We start from the raw sequence: 12,968 nt of genomic DNA, 5'->3' as shown, positions 1-12,968 counted from the left end.
GAATATAACTTCCTACTGAAAATCTCAGTAGGAATATATAAAAATTGATATAAAATATATTTGAAAATATACTTGACAAATATATACTTTGACATTAAAATATGCTAAAATAGCAAAATATATATTCTGCTTTTTTGACAAATCTTAAGACATTCTGATTTACAGCTAGAAGCTGGTAATTTTGTTATCTAAGATAGTATAAAATCAACTGGAAAAAAAACATTCTACATCACGGGAACAAGAACTCAGATATGAAGAAATTCTGGATACTGAAAAGCTTCATCAGATAGGAAAATCAGTTCTCCCTAGCTCATTTCACAATCCTGTGCTTCCTTTGTGAGTGCAAATCCAGCACCTTTCACCAGCAATAAAAATCACACATTTTTCTGGTTTAGTTCTGTTTTGAAGGAAAAAAAAAAAAAAAAAAAAGAACTAAAAAACTCTTCCTGGCAGGATCCACCAGTTGTCCTGTAACTGCACTTTGTTGAGAAACAGCTTTTCCTCATCAGAGCTTGTGCCCTGCATGCCATTTTTGGCTGGAATAGACCGCATGTAGATGCCAAAGCATGATCTCGGGTGGGCTCTGGATACTATCAGAGCTCGGAGGTTGTGTGACCACCCTCCGTGGCAAGGGGTGGGGGGTACAAATGTAAGAAGGGTCAAAATGAGTAAAGCGTGACAAAGCGTAGGTCAAATGAACCTCCATGGGTTTCAACTTTTGTCCTTTTCCGCTTGAAAAAACTGCCTTGTCCCGGCTCTGGTTTGGCCTTTGGTGGTGCTGTCTGATTGCAGCAGGAAGGTGGGAACTCAGTGGGGCTTTCGTAAAAGGTCTGGGGGTGCTTTGCCCTTCTAGCAGATAACTAATAGCTAATCCAATGGATTAAGCTGTGACAAAACACTGCAGTGCTGGTCTCTGACTTCAGGACCTGTTTCCAGCAGGGCATTTGAGGATGTGCTTGTAGCTGGACAGGGCTGGTTTTGTCGAGTCTTGCAGGTCCCAAGATTTTCTTGAAACAAAGCTTATTTCTCTAAGCTTTCCAAAGTTTTTCTAGGATGTTGTAGTTCCTGGCACTGTAAGACAAAACTATCTTAAGAGTGAGGCAGATGCTTTGGATGTGTATTAGTGATGGATAATCTCACATTACTCAGTTCAACTTGAGCTGAGGATCTCTCGTGTCCTTGGTTATAACCCTGCAGAGTGGGTGCTATCAGTGAGCAAATTGCTGAAGCATCTTTGCCAGGCCCCAAGCTGTAATGCCTGGGCTGCTGCAGGTCTGGGTCCAGCCCTCACCTCTGTGGTGCTCAGAGGCTTAGGAACAGCCTGGGTTCATCTGGCCAAAATCTGAGCATCCATTTCCTTTGCCTTTGGTGAAGCTGGGAGAGCTGCAATGCGTGCTGCCAAGTCTGTTCTCCCTTGTCTCTGTGGTGTAGATTAAGGTTGAAGTAGGTGTTTTGTTACAAAAGCTCTGGGTTGTGCTGCTGTGTTTTATCCAGAGTCCTTTTGAAGTTGCTGAGGTGCTGGGGCTGCGAATGGGGAACTTGCTTTGGTTTCTGATACCATTAATCATGCACTTCCCCACTTGGGAAAGTGTCAGATTGCTTATTCAATTGCATCTCAGCGCAGGAAAGCACGCTTTTGTCAGGCAGCTGGGGTTATGGGACTCCTGCCGCTTCTAATCCACCTGAGTGGAAGAGGTCACACCCTCGGTTCAGACACCAGCGGCCCTGTGGAGGTTAATTTTGGTATTTTACCCCCACCGAACACTGCTGTACGTGGAGCTGGGAGCTCGTCATATGTCACACAGGGCCTCTACACAGCTTGGGTTTGTGCCCCAGTTACCCAACCAAATAAATGGCAATAACAGGAGCCCCTCCAAGCAGGCCTCTTCATGGTCTTGGGGCGCTTACTGTCTGTTTGGCCTACAATTGGCCTAGGCCAACAATGCATATTTACATTGTACCGAGAGACATGGTCATTTAATTACCACAAAAAGCTTTTGTCAGCCTGTTCCTGAGCTCCAGGTGATCCCTTTGGAACCCCCTGAGAGGAATTACGGCCTGTGAGAGCAAAGGCTGTTGTGTGGGGAAGGAGGCAGCCGCCATGGCACCCGTGGGCCCTGGAGCTGGCGGGTCTGCCATGACCATGGTGGGCAGTGAGACCCTCACGGGTTTTTCCCGAGTTGCACTGGCACCGTGTTGGTCAGAGGAGTAAAAACATGTGTTTGTGTTTCTGCTCTGTAAACGGAGTGGGTATGACTCACCAGAAACATGCAGGGCAGATGTTTGTGGTAATGAGGTGTCATTTTTATACAGTTACTTTTCTGACTACAGCAACATTTTAAGGCTACTTTGCATGCCTGAAGAGCAGTTGTGCTGAAACTCCGAGACTGTAGTGGTCTAGAGCAAAGTTTTCAAAAGCACCCGGTGGCTGGGGAGCCCACGCTTGGATTTCAGCGCAGCTTGTGCTGCGTTGGCAGTCAGCGGGAGACGGATGACAGATATTCAGGTATTCTGAAAATGATACCTCTGGTCCAGTGTGATCTACTCATATATGTAAAGTACTTGCAGATAGAAGTTCTTTAATCTCCGAGAGCTTGTGCACATACCTCACAATAATGCAGATGTGTTGGATAAGCTTAAAAAAAAAAAATTAAAAATGAAATAAAACCTCTTTAAGGAGCTCAGAGCACAAGTCCCAGGGGTGCATTTGACTATCTTGCCAATGCAATATATGTTTTATGGTCTTTTTAAAATGTGGGTAGCATAATTGAGGTCTGTACATGTTTGTATTAGGAGCAGGGCTAGTGAATTAACCCTTACAGCAACCTCTGGGTCACATTTCCTCTTGGCAATAAAGTGTTGAAACTCCTGTTGGATTTCCCGTGGCCTTTCAAGATTTCTGTGAGCAGTCCATCAATAAGCACCCCTTCCTCATGGCCTGCATCAGACCTTCTCAAAACCTCTATGCCATGGCATGGCACTAGGAGATGGCTCAGGAGCATGGTTGTGACTCCTTCCTCTCCTATTTGCAGCTCCTTAGTTATCGCCTTGGCCAACACAAGGTCCCCATTTCAATGTGGCTCATTCAGAACTCGCAGAAGAGAAACTCCTTTAAGTCCACCCAGCAAGGGAAGAAAGGAGGAGATGATCTGGAGAGTGATAAGTGGGATGATTCCAGTCTTTGCCTCCAGCACTGCTTGGTATCTTCCACTTCAGTGACAGTTTTTTGGGAAGGAGAGCAAAGATCTTAATCTTGTTGGCAAACTCAAACATGGAAGATGAGGTGATCTGTGCTCCACAGTGCATCTGATTATTTAAGACAGAAAAAAGCTCGCAAAGGTCCTAGCTCTCAAAACATGCTGAAATAATGTAGTTATACCCAACCTTTGATAATTGCAGTTCGTGGATTCTAGTCCTAGTTCTAGTGCTTCTAGTCCTAGTTCTAGTCCTAGTGCTTCTAGTCCTAGTTCTAGTGCTTCTCATACACATTTATTTTCAAAAGCAGCCACTGCTATTTGGTGTGTGAGCCTTTAGCTCCTTTTTCAGTTTCATTTTTTAGCATCCAGACTTCAAGGTCTCCAAATGTGCAGGCTGACTTCTGAAAATACGGGCTGGAAAAACACCTCTCTGCCTTGACCTCTCCTGTAGAGAACGGGGGGATCATACCTACCTCGTAGAAGGGTTGTGGTCGATAATGTTCGCAAAGTGCTTTTTAATCCCCTGCTGAAAGATTCTGTGCGAGTGTGAGTTATAATTATTACGTAAATGTCTCATATTTTCCTGTGCAAGCCTTCAGCTTGCCGCAGAGATGTTTTCCCAGTCTTTATATGTGGATGCCATTGCATTTGTAGCTTCCTGGCCCATTCTAGGCAGCTGTAGTGAGGCACAGATCTCAAAGAGAGAATTAAAATCTTTTCATCAGTTTGGAGAGCCAAACCAAACCCCGAACTGCTTTCAATAAATCTTTCCAAGAGGAAAATTGATTACACATCAACAGGGAAGAGATGCAGCTAGGTTAAGGATGGGTGAACGGCTCTAACTCCTGCAGACAGGTGTCCATCTCCGGACCAGAGGCTTAGCCCACGGGTTGGCCCGGTCTCCTGGAGGGGCTGTGGCCAGCTGAGAAAACATGTGTCCTTCATCACGTCAGATCATCCGGCTAAAGTAAACCATGAGGTCATGCCGGCATCACTGTGTCACCCTGCAGTAATTAAGACCGCTGCTTGGTTACTTTGCAGCCCCCAACCCCAGCTTGCATACAGGTGTGTTGTTATTAAGCAGCTGGTATAACAAGGCTGTGCCAGTGCGAAGTATGAAACGGCTCAGGACCTGTCCAAAACCAACACAGCCGGGACTTGCAATATAGTCCAGGGGGTGCAGTTCTCCCTCCTGGAGATGAAAACAAATCGTAAAGGTTAAAAGGCAGGAATCAGGCCTGTTGCTTTCTGCAAACTGAGAGGAATCTCTGCACGTCATCCCAGGAGGAAAGGAGTTAATAGGTAGCCAAGGCAAAGGTTTAAAAATAGAGCTCTTTGCATAGCTATTAGGTGATGTCTCTGTCACACTGGCTGGTGTTTGCTGCTTCAAACCCCAGCGCGTTCCCAGCAGGTTTTTAATGTTGGGTGTTTGCCTTTTTTTATGGTGGGGTGATGAATGGGGAAAATGGGCCTTGGAAAAAGTGACTTGGGAGGCTTTGGGGTCCAGGTAATGGGTAAGCTGTGTCCTCAGCCGTGCTGGCACAGTCCCAGTGGAATTAACAAGGTGGATTTGAAGCTGGGAAGGTTGCTCATGGAGCCCAAGGTGTGCTTAGAAAGTGATGCTTGTCCAAAGAAGTTCTCCTTCTGTCTTTGTGTGAGGTTATTCCTCTTATTCTGTTACCATTAGCTAGGCCTCACAAGAAGAGATGCATGTGATTTTCCTCTCAGATGAGATGTGTTGACTGATGGCATCCAAAATCTGGCCTCAGAGAGATGCTGCTGGGAGCTGAGGTCCCACAAAGAGCCTGTCACTCTAAGATGGGGGCTTCTTAAGTGTGGGGGCAACTGAGATGAGCTGTTCCTGCAAGTACGGCAATGAGCCAACAGCAATTAGTGTTAAACAGAGGTTCAGCAGAGGGTTTGGTTGCCAGTAAATAGCAAAGCGGGTGCTGGAACACAGTCTTTTAGCTTCTGAGGTGCTGTGAGTTTCATTAGCATACACCTCCGTGTTCCAGAAGCAGGTTTCATAGTGCCTGATGGGGCAGAAATGCCAGTTGTTGCCAATTCAGCAATGTACTCGATAACTATCCTCCAACATCATGTTTCCTGATGTTAAAAAAAACACCAAAGCCCCAAATCCCTCACTTTCAAGGAAGCTTTCCCTTATAATTAAGACGCGTTGACTAAAAAGATTGCTGTGAATTTTTTTCACATCTTTTCCTTGGAGCGTGTCTCTATGGGAGCCTGTTGGGAGGTGCAGGATTAGGGAGGAAACTGGATTAGCCCCGTAGGATTTCAACAATGCGGCTTTGGTTTAATATAGAAGGTTTTATTTAATATGCTGGTAGAAAAATGCGGCGTTGCATAGCTGAGATCAGATTTTCCCACCCCGCTTTCTCCACAGTCCCATCGCCTCGACTTTTTCCCACTAGTGGTCTATAAATACAGAGCAGGTGCAGCGAGCTCTCCGGGATCACGCTCTGATCCGGAGCTGACAGTTCAAGCGCTGATCGTTCCTCCCTCCCAAAGGGAGATGGGTTTGCACAAGCGGAGCCTCTTCCAGCTGTGGGAAGAGCTGGGTTTCGGCTCCCCGTCCTCAGAGGTCTGTGGTGTGCCTTCCCCGAAGCGGCTGCATCGTACGCCAGCCTGGGTTCACGGCTGCGAGCTTTCCCAGCCACGGCACAGGGCTGCTCTGCCCAGAGCACCTTGCTTTCCACCACTAAAAAAACACAAATTAAAATCTACTGCTGCCTTTCTTGTTTTCCTTCCTCTTTTCCAAACCCCAGTGAATTTTTAAACTGAGGGATTTACTCTCGGCCCCCTCTGGCCTCGCTGCAGCTCAGTCCTGATCCCATCAGAAAGATGCTGCTGGGGAGGGGTCTCTGACCCGGCAGAAGATTTGATGCTCCCTTAACACTGCCCTGCAGTCTGTGACGCTGTGTAAGGAAGCAGAGAGCTTGGCCTGCCCGTACCAAAACATTCAAAAGGTTTCGCTGAGTTATCTGAAGGTGCTAATCCAAGAGGGACAGTCAGGGCACACTGGAGGACCACAGGCCCCAGGCTTTCCAAAGCAAATGAAGATTTGAACCTAACCCAACACGTGAGTTTGATACCACAGAGGTAACAATCCCGAAGGATTCAGCTGACTGTTCCTTAGCATCCTGTCAGCAAGCCCTAATTAGATGTTGAGCAGGATCCTAGAAGCAGCTGAGAAAAATGAAATCTTCCCTGTGCAGCAAGAAGGAGGCACCAAATGAGACAAGCCAGCAGCCCCTCCAGTTTTGCCAAGCTGCTGCTTTGTGCAGCTCCTTTAGTCCTCGCTGCACTTGACAGCAAAGACGAGACAAAACCCAGCTGTTCTCTGCGAGACCAAAGCAAAATGGCACACGGCGAGCTTGGATGAGCACGTTGGGAGGTGCAGGTGCAGAGGCTCTGCTACAACCGACGTGATTTACGGTGGTACCAGCAGCAGGGCTGCTGCTCTGGGTAGGGCAGTTATCATTTATTTCTGTCCGCATTGCAAGCATTTCTCTGCTCCCATGCCCAGCCTGGCCTGCGGGGAAGGGTATTTCATAGTTCCTGGCTGCGATGTCACCTGGCTGCGATGACACTGCGAGGCACAGAGCAGCAAGAGTGAAACCAGGGAGCGCCTCTGAAAGGCAGGAAGGGAGCAGGCTGCGCTAGGAGCTCCGTCAGCTGATTTCTCCCACAGCAGCGTGGGCTTGGCTGCCAAAAAAGTGTCGCAACAGACAAGGAGAGGGAGATGTGCATCTCCCACTAGAGATGGGAGCAGGGGGGCTGTGGAAAAGAGCAGGGAATGTGAAACATCCTGCAAAAAGGCTTTTTATTTTGTTATATTGATGAATTGGATGCAGTTTTGTATTGGCAGGTGCTTGACCGTACCTAGCATTACATCTAAATTCTCTTAAAAATGAGGTTTGGAAGGGTCAGGACACATGCTAAGAATTTCCAAATTTTTAGGCTTTTCAGATCAGAGAATTTGCATTGGGATTCCCAGCTAAAAGCTCATTACAAAGGTGGGCACATGGATACAGGTCGGGATGTGGTTTAGCCACATACTCGAGGCTCTCCTGGTTATCAGTGAATGGGGTGGGCTGACCTAACCATGCAGGCTGGAGCTGCAGTGTCATTTAAGACAGGTAGTTGTAAAAACCTCCCTCTGCTGGAAATCAGAGGGGAGGATTTAGGTGGCCAGAGTGTGGAGGGCAAAGCAAGAAGGAAAATTTGCAGCATCCAGGGTTTCTGAGTGATTGAGTAGGTATGGGAACTGTGCATCGATAGCATGGTTTGGGCAAGCTGGAGACGAGGAGATAAAAGTTGTTAGACATCTCTAAATCCAAGGTGGACAACAATTTGAATCCATCCTAAAGCTTAACTAAAAGCTGAAAAGTAGGGAGTGAAGGACAATACAACCTTTCAGGTCCCCTGAAGGGGACGTACGAGGGTCCCCAAGCAGTGGTGCACTCTCAAGGTCCTGGTCGAGCTTCCACCACTACATAAACGGTTAAACAAGCAGGCAGAGCAGAAACTGTGCAAGAGCAGGGTGAACCAGAAGGCTTACACTCCTCGTGGCTGCAGAGAAGCGCCAGGTCTTGGCAGCCCCTCCAGCTTCAAACCACTTGGACCCGCTTCCCTCCTCCCTGCTGGTTCCCCAAAGAGGAGTGCCACCAAAACCACCGCTGGGAGGGCCAGCTCTGTCTCCTGTGCGTGGAGCCCCTTGCCTCACCTTGGAGGAATGTGTTCGCTTCATAACCAAGATAAACGGCCTGCTGTTTAACTGCAGTTTGTGTTGCAAACACCAAGCTCTTGCTTGGGGACGAGCGCTTGGCATGCCTCCTGCTTCCCTGCTGCCTGCCGGGCGGGACGGTGCCTCGCTCCGCCGAAGCAGGGTCTGCTCTGCCGAGGGTGGATTTATTATTGGTGACTGGACTCTGCTGTTGGCTCAATGATTTCTGCTCTGATCTCAGAGGATAACTCTCTCCTAGCCTGGTCTCTGAGGGAACTCGCATTCCTTTCTTATCTCCCACCAGCATGAGTTATGCTCTCAAAAATTAGTCCTTATTTATTAGCGTAGCCCAGCCAAAAGCCATCTCCAGGCTTTGCATGTGCAAAAAAAAAAAAAAAAAATCCACCTCCCTTTCCTTGCTCCCCAGGAGAGATTAATTAGGAATAACCTCACCTTTCGGGGAATCAGATGTTCCTTCAAGGATGTTGACTTCCATGGGGTTTGGAGGCAGTGTCCCAGGGAAACACTGCGGTTAGTGCATTCAGCTCATCTGTTTTCACTTAAAGCAAGAGACCCTGGAGAGCTGCAAAATAAACGCAAGGGCCCTGATTTCTCCTTTCAACTGTAAACTGAGGCACCAAAGCGAGCATCCTAGTCATTCTACGCATTTTTTTCCTGCAGATTCAGAACAATCTGGAAAAATGTATAACCCGGTGCTGCTCATGGTGCTTCCTCAGCCGAGGAGAGGAGCGTGGAGCCTGAGTGCAGCCGCCCAGCGAAGCATCTGCCCCGTCCCTGTGCGCAGGAGCGAGACGGACGTGAAGCCGTAATAAAGCTAATGGAAGACCCAGCTGGACAAGGACAACTTTGGCTTGGGTTGAAAGCCGGAGGAAGCCTCTGCACTGCTGATGCACAGAGGTAAAGAATTACAAAGGCGATGGGAGGGACCACAGTCAGCAGGAAAAGGACAGAAAGGCACTGAGGAGGATCGGATATATCATGCTATCACGTAGCTCGAGAGATGCAATATCAGCAGCACCCGAAGACACCAGAGACCAAGAAACCGCTAGCAAGAAACGTGGGCGCGGAAGTAGTTGCACAGTGCAATTAATAAAACCTGACAAAGCTCCGGCTGCTGCCGCAGGCCAGCAAGGTTCTGGTAGTGCAGAGCTGATGTCTGGGCTCAGCAGCGACATCTGAAGCTGTCACAGAACAGAGGTCAGAGAACTGACACCGGCACAGGGCTGCAGCCGGGCATCTGCTTCCCATCTCGTTTTGCCCCGTGCTAGCGTAACCCCATCACTCTGGGGGAAACTGCTGCTTTGTGTACGCAGGGGAAGGCATTGCCTCCTAAAGCAGGATCAGGCCCTGACCTCAGCCCACCGAGCCCTCAGGGGACATGGCAAGTCCCTGGTCATGTCCGCTGCTGACAGCCCCACGAGGGCTGGGTGGGTTTCCTCGCCTGTGGCTCTCCCTGGGGAGAGAGTTGGACCGGCATCATCCCTGGGGGAAACCTTCCCAGGGAGAAAGGAGGACCGAGGACAGAGGTGTTGACTGGCTTAAGAAAGCGAAGGGGAAGAAAAAAACAACCCCTGAGCTGCCAACAACTGTAAAACCCAGATTATTTGACCCGCACTTCACAGACAAGACATTTTTGATTCCAGTGCAAAGGAATATGGGCAAGACATCAAGTTACAAGCCAGAAATATCATGTAACCGGTAATGGCCCTTTATTGACATAGGAAGTGGGATGGTTTTGATAAAAATAAGAGCCCACACAAATGATTTTCTGTGCATACAATTCACAAGGAAAATCTTTGAGGACTTTTTTGAAGGAATGTGGTTATTATTTTTCCCTGTGTTCGTTTTGCTTGTTCCATTATTGAACAGAAAAGGAGTCGGTGGCAGGAGGAGATGGAGCTTTCCCCCGTGCTCAAGGAGTCTGTGCAGTGGGTGTGCCCTGTGGCTTTTCCCTGAAACTGCCTGCCAGGAGCCTGGGCAAGGTGTGAGTGGTAGGAATCGCTTCTCCCTGTGCCGAGAAGCACTTGAAACAAGTCTGCACATACATCGTGTTTTGGGCCAGTTTTCAGACTTAGTCCTCTCTGTCCGCAGTCAGTGTTTATTGGGACAAAAATGCAAGCGACCTACTTCACTGCTTACAGGTAGAACTACAAACGGGTTCAGTTCTTGGGATGTTTTTAGTAACGTCTGTGTTTTGGAGGAGGCTGCACTGAAAAATTTGAGAAGCTGATGTGCTTCCTTTGTGGTGCATCGCCCGGCTGACTTTTCAGGTTGCATCCTGGGTGGCAAAGAAAGATGCCCATGCTTCGTCCTCTCTCCTCACTCTTCAGCAGCTTCTAGTGATTCCCATGCCAAAGCCACGTCCCACCAAGCTGCCGGCCTTCCTCACCCTGGGAGGAAATAGCAGTCGAGCACCCCGTGGCCCTGGGGTTGCTGAACCCAGCAGTCCCATTTTTGTGGTGTGTCTTTGTTGCCAGTTCTCTTCACCTAGTTTGAAACCAAATGGTTCGTGAAGACCTACATTAATTTGGGAGGGACGGGGACTGACGTGTCATTAAACATGATTAATCTCTCGCTGTTGCCAGCCCTGCAGTAATTTCTGGAGTGTTATGGCTGCATTTGTAGAGCGAATCCCTGAACTTTTTGCAGACCTGTGGCCACACCAGCACCAGGCTCCCAGCATTGTTTGTGTTCAATTTCCTTAGTTTGCTTTTTTGTTGTTGTTTTTTGGGAAGGAGGATGTAGAAGTAAGAAATACGGGGGAAAGGTAAACAGGTCTGCGCTGGATTTGTGCTCCCTAGTTGTTTGAATGTGTGATGTTAGAAAAAGAGTAAACTTTGAGTACCTTTATCTGAAAGTTTACAAATACAAATAAAAGCCCTACACAGAAATTTAGTACATGATGAAAGATTCAAATATACACAAGGAGAGTGTTTATTTGAACGGTCTCTCGGTTCCTCTGTTTGTATTCTGCAGTGGCTGTTTCATTGTAGGAGGTCCAAAAAGTTAATTCACCAAAAGAATTGCAGTTTTGGAAACAGCAGGGAAGAGAGGCTATTCGTGGATCTGGTTTTCGGTTTCTTTATTCGTTTTTTGGAAAACGTTTGTTTTGGCTTGAGCCAAACCAAGCTTTTCCTGAGATCTTCGTTTACCCAGCTCCGATGCGCAGCCACGTACCAGGCCAAGCTCTGTGAATTTCTGAGGCTTTTTTCTTTTTTCTAGAGCTGTTTTCCTCTCCAGACCTCCCCAAGCGCCTGCGCTGCAGGGCAGGGTCTGACCACGGACAGGTTCCCCGCGGTTCTGCCGGGCTTGGACAGGGTGTGCAAAACTCCCCCGTATCTGCTGGAAGCACTTTCCCTTGCTTAAACCTCTGCTGCATGTACATGCACAGGCTTTCGAGATCATGCTGAGCTTTCACAGATGGGCTGGGAAGAGCCAGTGCTGCAAAGTTAAAGGCAGTCAAAGCGGAGTTAGAGAAGGAAGAGTTGTCTCACCAGGGAGGGGGTTGTCAGCTGCAGGAACCGTGCCAGCGTGATGCTGGGTAGTGGTGTTCTTCAGCAACGTCCCACCAGGTCTGCATGCAAAAAGACTGTGCCTTTGTAAAAGGATGCACTGGTAAGTATCCGGCTCAAAGTGCCTTCACGCAGGGTGTGTGCCATCCTGCCGCTGTGCCCCGTGCCAAATCTCGGAGCAACCTCAGGGGCAGACACGTGCCCCAGCCCTGGGCATCCTCTGCACAGTGCCTGCACCCCTCCCTGCCTGCAGGGACTGCCTACTACTAACGAGGCGTGTAATATTTGTAATATTTCCCGTTCCACTTGCTCTCAGCTGCCTCCAGCTCCCGTCTTTTGCACCTATTGTAAGGGGCAGCCCCGCAGCTGCCTGTACGCTGCCTTCCCGACACGCCTGAGCCTTTCACCGCTTTCCTCCACTCGCTTCTCTCCCTCCCCGCCGAGCTGTTCGTGCCCCGAGAGGTGTCAGGATTTAAGACCATCTCCTGCAGCTTCAAGGGCCTCCCCTGCTCTCCTTTGGCCCTGCAGCCCGCTGTGTCCTGGGGCGGCCGGGGAGAGGGGACGGGCTGCGTGTGACATTACGAGACACCTCCACGGGGAAGCCACAGGGGCTGTGGATCTGTAAAGAGAGCAAGGGCCAGGAGCCAAAATGCTTGTGTCACTTGCAAGAACCAGGGCCAGGAGCTGGGCTTAGCGGCACAAGTCTTTCCATTGCTGGTGACTCACTTGCTGACACTTTTTGGCTGCCCCGTGGGGCTGGAAGGGGCTGAGGGAGAAGCCAAGGAGCTGCCCTACGGAGCATCACGGGGCGTCGCATCCCCTCTGCTCCACAGCGAGGGGCTTGGTCCAGCAGCGGGACATCCAGGCGCTGCCTTACCGATGGCAGTAGCTTTGGGTTGCATCTGGGAAAAAGATGAAAGGGCGGTTTCTTGTTCGCTGTGAGAAACTGGGAATTGTTAGAAGCAGCATCCGCAAGGAAAAAGTTAAAATACGCCGCTCGAGAAATCTGAAAAATTTCCAACCATTTCCCTTTTAAGTATTACAGATGTCTTTCCTACCTTCCTCAAGTTGGCATACATGACGATTCTCTGCATTTTCTCTTTTCTTTGTATCTCTGTTGCTGTTCTGTGTTCCAGCGGGATAATATTGAATATGGCATCTAAGAATTGGCTCCTAACTTAACGGCACTGATTGCGTTTGCATATGCAGAAAGAGAAATTGTTTAGGCTAGCCATGTTCCAGCAGAATTTCATTTAATAGCATCTGAAAAGGTTAAATGCAGCTCGGCTAGGCAAAGTTATTTTTAATGCTGCGCTCATCAGCGTGCCTCCTGAGGTTGTGCCTTCCCATCCGCGGGTGCCCTGGTTTGGCATGTTTAATACCTCATGAGCATGGGTTTTAAAGGGTAAGGAAATCAGGAGTATTTTTTCACACTTTGAAAATAAGCTTAAAAAAATTCGTGCCCTTTGGTCTAAGTTCCTTGGATTTTTA

General features: G+C 48.7%; 1 long non-coding RNA gene across 2 annotated transcripts in view; it reads left to right on the top strand.

The window, feature by feature from the left end:
* LOC118177956 overlaps nt 1-10,793 on the top strand; it is a 36,835-nt gene extending 26,042 nt beyond the window's left edge. For both annotated transcript variants that reach the window (XR_004755989.1, XR_004755988.1), the window contains exon 4: nt 8,626-10,793. This is a non-coding gene — a long non-coding RNA (uncharacterized LOC118177956). The remainder of the gene's footprint in view (nt 1-8,625) is intronic.
* The last annotated feature ends 2,175 nt before the right edge of the window (nt 10,794-12,968 follow it).

This window comes from Oxyura jamaicensis, chromosome 24 (genome assembly GCF_011077185.1).
Source record: "Oxyura jamaicensis isolate SHBP4307 breed ruddy duck chromosome 24, BPBGC_Ojam_1.0, whole genome shotgun sequence".
In the NCBI taxonomy this organism is placed as follows: Eukaryota; Metazoa; Chordata; class Aves; order Anseriformes; family Anatidae; genus Oxyura; species Oxyura jamaicensis.
The sequence above is the reverse complement of the archived record's forward strand: the minus strand, read 5'-3'. Positions and strand labels throughout refer to the sequence as shown.